The 10,153-nt window shown below is 34.7% G+C and overlaps 1 pseudogene; it reads left to right on the top strand.

Annotated features, from left to right (window-relative positions):
- Positions 1–189: 189 nt before the first annotated feature.
- Positions 190–3,657, top strand: LOC132034951 (isocitrate dehydrogenase [NADP], chloroplastic/mitochondrial-like; annotated as a pseudogene).
- The last annotated feature ends 6,496 nt before the right edge of the window (positions 3,658–10,153 follow it).

Below are 10,153 nucleotides of genomic sequence, written 5' to 3'. Positions count from 1 at the left end.
TAATTTTCTTACCTGATCCCTTTCAGGTTCACTTGTACGAGAATTTATTAAGTGGATGCGAATTGGTGGAATCACAGTATGTAATTATTCATTTTGTTTGTTAGTGATGCTTTCTGATCTTGGGTGCATGCAAAAAGGACTGTCATACCAAAAATTTGACGCGGTTTTCTTCCGCTTTAGATTGCTTCCATGTGTTACAGAGCACCAGAGATTGTTCAACTAACCGTGTCAGATATAACAGGAGCAATTGAATGGATGAAATGCTCATATTTGTATGTAAGAATAAAAAAGGCATATCATCCTGACCTGATTAATGGAGAACATGATCTATCTGCAATTTCTGTAAAATTTATTCCTAACAATTTTCAGTAAAAATATAGGTGGCAGCTAATATATCCTTATCTAGAGTTGGATACAAAGTATTACGATTAGGTATATTGAACCGTGATGCCACTGACGACCAAGTTACTGTTGAAAGTGCTGAGGCAACTCTGAAGTAAGTATAATTAATTGTTGTTCTTACTTCCTTCCCTATGTTTCACACTGAAAAATTCACTGCTTTAGTTGATCAAATTTTGTTTTTTCTCCTTCAGAATTGACAACTTATAATTTAGTAAAACCATCAGTTGAAGTAGATTAATGTATTGGTTTGAGAAGTTATCTATCTTTATCTTGTTGTTGTTGCAAATGTTCTGTATTTCACACCAAAGCTTGTTGTAGTCAAATTGCAGTTAATTGCTCAAAACATTATAGTTCCAATTGGTTTATACTCTTTGATTGTGCAGGTACAATGTTGCTGTGAAATGCGCTACTATAACACCTGGTCAGTTGTCTTTTTTTCTTCTTCCGGTTTTAGATATGCTTTTAAGAACGTTTAAAGGAGAGGAAATATCTGCAAAATATTTAAATAAAAAGGCTCATGCTTTACTTCAAGTGTTTCATTTGAATGATAGTTTTCCAATTCACTTATGTCTCTCTCAAGGATTTTTCAGAGTACATGAGATTACATGGAAGGTCGGCAAATTGCACTACAACACTTTCTAATTCACCTACCATTGATGTTTCAGATGAGACTAGAGTCAAGGAATTTGGGCTGAAGTCTATGTGGAAAATCCCCAGTGGAACGATCAGAAACATTTTAAACAGTGTGCATGCAATTCAATTTGTTAGTACTGCAATGACAATATGTATGATGTGCATCCATCATAATATGATAGTGTTTTCTCTTAATGAGCATCTTATTAATGCAGCAAGGAAACCTTTCCTCATCTATAGATGTTATTATGTTAATCTCATGAAAAGGTCTTCACCTCCATTCTACCCAGTTTTCTTATTTGTTAGGAGTATTTCAGAAGTAGCTGGTTCCCGTTCAAGCTTTCTTCTTGAAAAAATAGAAATAAATAAATAGATACGATACTTTTCTAAGTTCATTTTCCTCAATTGCTAGAAAGATGACACTTTCTGCCTTCAGGTACTGTTTTCCGGGAGCCTATTCTATGCACGAACATTCCCAGGATTGTTCCTGGTAACATTTTCTTGATCTACTTTGTGGTACAAGTCCAATATCATCAGTCTCTTCAGTACTTAACTTCTGAGATCTGCAGGCTGGAAGAAACCCATTTGTATTGGTAGACATGCTTTTGGGGATCACTATCGTGCCATGGATGCAATTATTAATGGACCCGAAAAGCTCAGAATGGTTTTTGGTGAGCTAATTGTTTCTGTCTGTATTTATTTCATGAGGCAAAACGTACACATACAAAGCATACTCATGCTAGTACTCTTTTTTTTTCCTTTCTTTCAGTGCCAGAAAATGGGGAAGCCCCTATGGAACTGGATGTTTATGATTTTAAAGGTCCGGGTATTGCACTTGCCATGTACAATGTTGACCAGGTTATTCTTCACTATGCTTGCATAAATGATTATGTTATTTCACTTTCAAGCCTTTTCCTCTCTTGTATACTTATTCTTTTTCTTTGGTGACATTTGCTAGTCAATTCGAGCGTTTGCTGAATCATCAATGTCAATGGCATTTTCAAAGAAATGGCCTCTTTACTGTCGTACAAAAAATACAATTTTAAAGAAATATGATGGAAGGTATCCTTCAATTTATGCTGGTCTTATCATTTCCCTTCCAGCCCTCCGAAAATTTCCCCCTCTTCCAATTGAAAGGGGGACACTGCTTTGAATCTTCAAGAAATATTTTTTAAGAGTTTAGATGAATTATTCACTGTCAAATATGATCGTGTCAGGTTTAAGGATATTTTTCAAGAGGTATACGAAGAGAAGTGGAAGCAACAGTTTGAGGAACACTCGATATGGTTGGTTTTCTATGAGATTGATGAGCACTTTTTGTAGTTTATTTCTGGAAATGTCCAAAGTGATCTGCTCGGTCAAGGTGATCCTCATGATAATACTCTGTGACTTCATTCTGTCCTTCTGAAATTCATGTCTTAGTTGAAGATTTTGATTTGGCATGAGGATATAGTTACCATATCAACTAGTTAGAGTCTTGAGTCTGTCTTGGTTTATGTAGGATTTGTTTTCTGGGCCTCATGACTTCTGTATTGGTTGGTATCTTCCCGTTAAGCTTTCTTATATCATATCACACCCATTGGTCTTCTGTATAACATAATGTATCTACTCTGCAGTTATCTTCTGATGGCAAGACATTAGAAGCTGAAGCAGCTCACAGCACAGTAACCAGACATTTTCGGCTGCATCAAAAGGGTCAAGAAACTAGTACAAACAGCGTTGCTTCTATTTTTGCATGGACAAGGGGAATTGGACAGGTGAGTTGCTGCTATTCCCTAACCCTTTGTTGCTTTTACTAATTTGGGTTAAAATTTTGTTCATTGATACTTGGGACATCCCTCTGTCCCCCACACCCCCCCCCCCCCCCCCCCCCCGCGCTCTCTACACAGATGCACACACACACACTCCAGAGTGCTCTCCTTTTCTTTCCTTAATTTCTTGGGGTTGGGTGATGTTGCATGTCTACGTCAACGATAATACATTTGCTTGCCCCATCATGTGACTATTACTAAGAGTAGGTCGAACGATGAACTTATTGCCTCGCTTGATTTCTTGTTGGCACTATAATTCGAGAGGCAAAATGGATTCTGTACAAATTTTGTGTTACTCCTGTGTCCCATATCGTGGGTCATGGTTACTTCTTTCCACATATAAAGAAAAGTTAAAAAGTTATTCCTTTTCTCCATTTTCGCTCCTCATAAATGAAAGAACTCTCCCTTGAGCAAGAAGTATACCAGAAAAGTTAATGTGTTTGAGGGAAGTTGAGGAATGAAAAGGCCTATTGTTTTATGGTGACACGATGTGGTCACTCCAAAAGCAAACTCAATACTGGTTTTATTTTACTTTTAGGGAAGTGGACATTATCTGATTTGGCTGAAAAAATAAAGGTGGCTTTCACCTTTTAATTCCTTATGTATGAGATGGCATTTCAAGGAGGAAGATCTTAGTTGCTCCAAATGAGATCCTTGTGGGGAGCTGTGCTGTTTCTTAGCAATGATTCTCAGCTTTAGATGCACCACTCAATTATATTTCCTTGTCAAATTTTATGGTATCTTGATTTCAATGGATCTGTCTCTCAATGCCTGAAAATACGCACTATTCTCTCTGCAGGGCCCACCTTGATGGGAACTAAAAGTTGTTGGACTTTGTTCACACACTGGAAGCTTCTAGCATTGGGACAATAGAGTCTGGGAAGATGACTAAGGATCTAGCTATATTAGCTCATGGACCCCAAGTAAGTGATGGTTTCCGTTTTCAGTGTCATCCGCACGGAATATATACAGCAGGGACTAAAATTAAAGACTAGCACGTTTGAAGGGCACTCCTGCAAAAACTTCCTTCAAAAGGAGCAATTTATAAGGTGGCTTGAACTTTTGATCCTGCTTACCCGTGAAAATATTATTTAGTGACTTGATATTTAAAATTTAATCAGTATTTTAAGTGGTGAGCAAAAATAACAAGAGTTATAAAAATAAAAATAAAAGACCCTTTTCCATTACTTTAGGAGTCCCTATACTTAGGCCTCATTTGTTTTTATTAAGATTAAGACGTCTGAATCTGAATGCACATCTGAATGATTAAGATGTTGTCTCAATCTAAACACCGAATGATTAAGACCGTTTTGTTTTTCAATATCTGAATGTGCATAATGTATTTATTTAAACATAATAAATATACAATTCAAATTAAAAAATAACTAAACAGTAGAAAATAAATAGTACAAATAAAATAAAATATTATTTGATTAAAAAAAATGAAATATTTATTTTCACTAGTAATGGTGGAGGTATTCTGTAGTCGTGGTGGGTGGTGATGGGGGTGGAGGGGTGAGTGGGTGGTGGGTGTTTGGGGTGGGAGGTAGTGGGGGTGGGGTTGGTGGAGAGTGGGAGATGGGGTAGGGGTTGGGGGTAGGTGGCGTGGGGTGGGGGTGGTGGGGAGTGGGGGTTGGAATGGAGGGTGCAGTGGAGGTGGATGGGTGGGGTTGGAGTGGAGAGTGGGTGGGGGTGCGGTTGAGGTGGAGGGTTGGGGTTGGAGCTGATGATAAAAAAGTTCCATACAAACATACCTCTTAATGATATTAAGACTTGGTTCAAGATCTTAATAATTAAGACTTATTCAGACTCATTAAGTGCTTAGATCTTAATGCAAATAAATGCACTTAATGGCTTAAGGTCTGAGCCATTCAGATTCAGACCTCCAATAAGTCGTGAAACAAATGAGGCCTTATACTACATTAAGAGCCTGCTTGGATTTGCTTATTTTAGGTATTTTTAAGCCAAAATAACTTTTAAGCACTTTTGGAGTGTCTCGATAAAATAAAAAAGTGTTTTAAGCACTTATTTTTAAGTCAAAATAAAAAAAATAAGCCAAAACTCATAAGCTAGATTTCCTAACTTACTACTTTAGGCTTATAAGTCAAAAACCATAAGCCCATCCAAAAGGACTCTAAATAAGTTTCATTCAAGGGGGAAAAAGTTACGTGTAGCTTTTCTTGATACTCCCTCCGGATAAAGAAAAGAGTTCACTTAGCCATTTGCACACCCCTTAAGAAAATACTAACTCCTAGACAAAAATAGTTAATTTGACTAAACTATCCCTAATTAAATAGGCATTGGGATTTGATATAACACTTCATAGGGGCAAATATGAAAAAACAAGATTAATTCTTTTTGATTTCTTAAGCGACTTTTTTTTTTATCCATAAAAACGCTGTTTTTAATTTTTTTTTTTATCTGGATGGAGTACTTGTTTTGGACCATATGTTTGTTGAGGAAAAAGCCAACACGTTCTTTTTTTTGGTTGGTAAATTGTGAATTATATTTCTCCTTTATGTTTCAGTTTTATTGTTCCTTACTACATTAAAAAAATTGGTTCAATGTCGACCATTGTCGACTAGATTCTCATAGATATAGAAGACTAAACACTTTGAATTATGGCAAGATAGAAATAAACTAACTATTCAAATATGTAGAGATAAAAACAGAAAATATAAAGTAGAAGAACAGTTCTATATTGTTTTTCGACAAATTAATAATTATGTACACTGCATTTAATATCTAGGCTAGAGTGTCGGGGTGATAGTTGTGCCTCTACGCCACCTGCACGAAAAAACGTAATATTTACTACACGAAGCTAAACCCAAAATTACAAATATAAGTACTTAGTATAACATAGAGTTGAAGCAACTTTTGCTATTATTACCAGTGGGTTTTTGATCATAGTAATAGGAATTACGAAGAAAAAGATAGAAAATGAGGTGAAGAGGGCGAGAGGCGGTATTTCCGATGGAATTAGTGGCCTTACGAAAATCTTAATAAGAGAAGCTCAAGATATTCAATAAAAACTAATGCGTGTAGCGAAGTGCATCTTGTGCGTTGTACGTGCATCTCATGTCAATTAGTAATATATATGTTATTAAACATGTGTGTGATGTATATCTAAAGTTAAAAGGAATAGGTGCAAGCTCAAAATGATGAAGGATGAAGGGTGATCCTATTTCAACAGACTTGGTAGTTAAACTCGAAATTATTAGATATTGTTTAAACTTGGGAAGGTTATTTATTGGAATAGTTTATTGAGCATAGAAGACTATTACTATGAATTATTTTCTAATCTAATTCAATATCTTTTAAAGATTTTTTTTTTATCTAACTTTACTTTTAGTATTTACTGGAAATGGGACCCCTAAAATTTAGGGGCCTAAAGCACTTAGTGACTTGTGTATTGAGGCCGCCTTGAAGAGGGTATATAATCTCCTTGGTATTCTACAACGGTTATGGTAGTTGTGTTATCATATTGCACACTAATAGTACCGACACATTCATTTGCAGCCACATAATAATAATTTTATTGCTGGTTCGCCTCCAAAATGCAGTCGATTGATTGTTATACACTTGACTCGACGTAGGCGCTGTATTTCACTTTGTAATAAGGCACCCATCTATCGCGACAACTGTTAATTTGTGTTTCATAATTGCGAAGTAAAGAGTTTTGCCCGTTGCCGAGTTCATAGTTTCTGAGAAAATAACTCTTCTCAATCTGCACTACTGTCTTCAAAGTCCATGTCCATGTCCATCAAATAAGAATAAGAAAAATTAATTTGGTTAAATGTAAATAATCCCACAAGGAAGTTTTTTCTTAGTATTACGTAACTATACGTACCATTATTTGAGCAATGGTAAAAATCCCCAGACTGACCGTTTATAGCGAAAGCATCAGAATTCATGATCGTGCTGCTAGTGGCAACATATTCAAGTACAACCTCCTTTAGATCCTTCTACCACCATTCACCTATGAATCAAATTAAACCAATGAAAAAAATATGCTAAAGACGAATTAATTTATGGAGTTATAAGGTGCTTAACTTGTTTAGTCACTAATATACAATATACATACTTACCAAAAATGATGAGGGTCTGGAAAAGTATATGGTCAAGTAGCTCTGGGCCTAGAACAGATAACAACGGCACCATGAATTGTGGCGCTTTTCCATACACGAATGGCACACCATCACATTGTTCCTTCCTTGTCATGAGTACAGCAAGCGCCCGGTTGAATTAGCCATGTGGGTATCTTCCCTAGAGCCTGCAACTTTTTAAACAACAAAAAAACAAACCCGTTTAGCATTCGTTTAATTTTTTCATTTGTTCCTGCACTTCAGTCATACATGACTGAACTACATGTAAAAATTGGGTAAAATTTCAGTCATGTAGGTTTAAATTTTTTTTTATTATTATTCGAACTTCAACAATTCAACACCAAAATCTACTTCAAATAAGCATTTGAATCATAAGTGTCAGAATATCACTAAAAACAAACCCCAATCATCAATTTATCAAAAGAACAACAAATCTAACAAACCCATTTTGCAATAATAGTGATTTGTCATTATTTTCAAGACCCATTTGATTTAAACTCACATTTTATATTTGAAATATATTCAAATCATTATATTTCAATTTTTATAAATTAGGAAAAATCTATTGTACAACAACGAAGTAGAATAAGTAAGGCCCGTGCTGAGCATAACCCGGATATCACATCCTAAGTTTTATTTTGCTCTTACAAGGTATTCTATGTAAACAAAAATTTAAAGAAATATTGGCACTGCATGACAGTCTAACCCTGTGAACGACATAAAACAACTCAACTTATAGTTATTAGCACTCAGTAACCAAATCAATTTTCATCTTAAAATTTGGTATCTTATAACCAAAAATATTGTTTTTTGAATTAGTTTTACGATTTTTAGTTCTCTCTTCCCTCTAACCGTTTTCTCCAATTGTCCTTTCAAATTTTTTAAAATCTTTTCTCCCCAGCACTCTTTAGGTTGGAATTTGTACATTCAACATCGTTCTTTATGGTTTTTACTCTTTCTTTGTCTCTTTCCTAGTTGTCCTTCCCCTCCTTTAAACCTCATTCGTTGTCTCCTCTTCAAGCTCTATTTCTCAACTACTATAACTTCCTCTTTACCTCTTTATTGTTCCCAAATTTTATTGTCGAAATACTACTTAATTTGCTCTTCTTCCACATAAAAAAACTCTACCTTTGTTTTTTTATTTCATACAAATAAAGTTGAAGAAGATAAAGAAAAGCAGAGGCATCTGTAATAAAAGAAAGAAACAAAAGAAGGCATGTAGTTTAATTTTAAGTATGTCAGGCAGAAGATCGAGTCAGCCTTCAATAGGGTCCTCGAAGATTTCATATGATCACTCTATTGAACTCAAATTCTTGAGAGAGACACTTCTACTTGTTTTTTTAATTTAAATGATATTTATGTTATTACATTGGGATGATTGATGTTCATATGGCAAATGATGTGTGCGTATATCACCATGTATACATATAAAAAAAAAAAAAAATATCATGTTTTACTTCCTTATATACATTGTAGGATGTGTGATACACGTTGATATAAACGATATACAATGTGATATACATTTATCGGAGAATATCTGGGAGAAAATTTGTTCATGACATACAGTGATATACACGACTTACAATATGATATACGTTATCGGAATAAAGAAACGAAGCTTTTCTTTGACCTATCATTTTTGCCGACAAGAGAGTACTACCTAATTTTTTAAGGCAACTTTACGGGTTATTGAGGAAGAGATTTGGTTGGGATTGAGAAAAGTATATAGAGAAAGAGAGACAAAGTTATAGGAGTAATGAGTAATAATATGCTATATCTTACATATTTCTTAGAATACTGGAAGAAATCGGTGTTGGTGATAAGAACTTACATCTGATGCACCAATAGTTGATGGGCAAAAAAGAGTATAAACTCAAGGAGCCTCTATGAAATCTTATCATTTGATAACTAGAAAGGGTAGTTTTATAGTGTTTCAGTTTGAGGCATCACTTTGGATAAATATAGGGAAAGAAACAATCAGGGTCAAGAGCCCGTTTGGATGAGCTTATTTTAAGCAGTTTATAAGTTCGCTTTAGAACATATACGCTATTAGATAAATCTTTGAATTGCGGTCTAATTATTTTTTTTGTACATTTTTAAGACAAAAATAAATTCTAAGTTGTGGAATAATGACTCGAAAAAAAATTAAAAAAACTTATAAAGCCCAATCCAAACGGGCTCAAGAAGTTATCAAGGGATTTGGGTAGTTTGGTGCGATATCATGCATATTGAATTGTGATTTGATATTTTCTTATTTAATTCCGTATTGAAAAGGTGTCTGAAATAAAACTTTTCGTCGATATGCCATTTTTTACGTCGATAGAGGACTACCTAAAATATTTATGTGAATTTTATAGGTTATTCAGGAATTGTTGGAGGATAGACTTGGAGCAGGATTGAGAAAAATACGAAGTAGGAGGGACAAAGTTATACAAGTTACCTGTTGCCAATATTTTGCAATAGGTACCAATGCGGTTAAATGCTTGCAAATAACTCCCTCCGTCTCAAATTGAATGTCTTACTTTCTCTTTTGGTCTGTCCCAAAAGAATATTTCTTTCTATATTTAGTAGGTTGACAATTCAAATATTTTACCTGATAAGTTTAAAATCATAAGATTCAAAGGACATCCGTACATTATAAATATATTTATTTTAGGACCACAAGATTCAAAAGACTCCTTTTATTCTTTAAACTTTGTGTTCAGTCAAACTAAAACACTTAAATTGGATCGGAGGGAGTACTTTATAATTTTTTATTTATTTTTTAACTAATATAGTAGGTATTAATAAAATTGTGCGGATTGGCCTTCATAGGGACTGGTCTTTAATTTTTGTCCGTCAAATCGGTGGTCGTTAATATTTGTCCCTACTTCATCTTTAATGAAAATTTGTGGGCCAAAGTATCCTTAATCGTTGTTCTATGAAACTAGAGATTCGGGTTTGAACCCTAGCAGAGAAAAAAATAATTTCGCAGGGTAGGATTTCATAGCAAATTATGCCTATTCAGGCAAAAGTTATGTCTTAATGCCTTGCTACAGAACTCTGCCTTAAGGCATAACTTTTGTCTGAATAGACATAATTTGCTATGAAATCTTGACTTGCGATATTTTTTTTTTTTTTTTATACTCTACCGGGGTTCAAACATAATCTAAGATAGAAACTAAAGACGAGATTAGTGGACAAAAATTAAACACCCCCCCC

Source organism: Lycium ferocissimum, chromosome 10 (genome assembly GCF_029784015.1).
Source record: "Lycium ferocissimum isolate CSIRO_LF1 chromosome 10, AGI_CSIRO_Lferr_CH_V1, whole genome shotgun sequence".
Classification (NCBI taxonomy): Eukaryota; Viridiplantae; Streptophyta; class Magnoliopsida; order Solanales; family Solanaceae; genus Lycium; species Lycium ferocissimum.
This window is presented reverse-complemented; position numbering and strand designations above follow the sequence as displayed.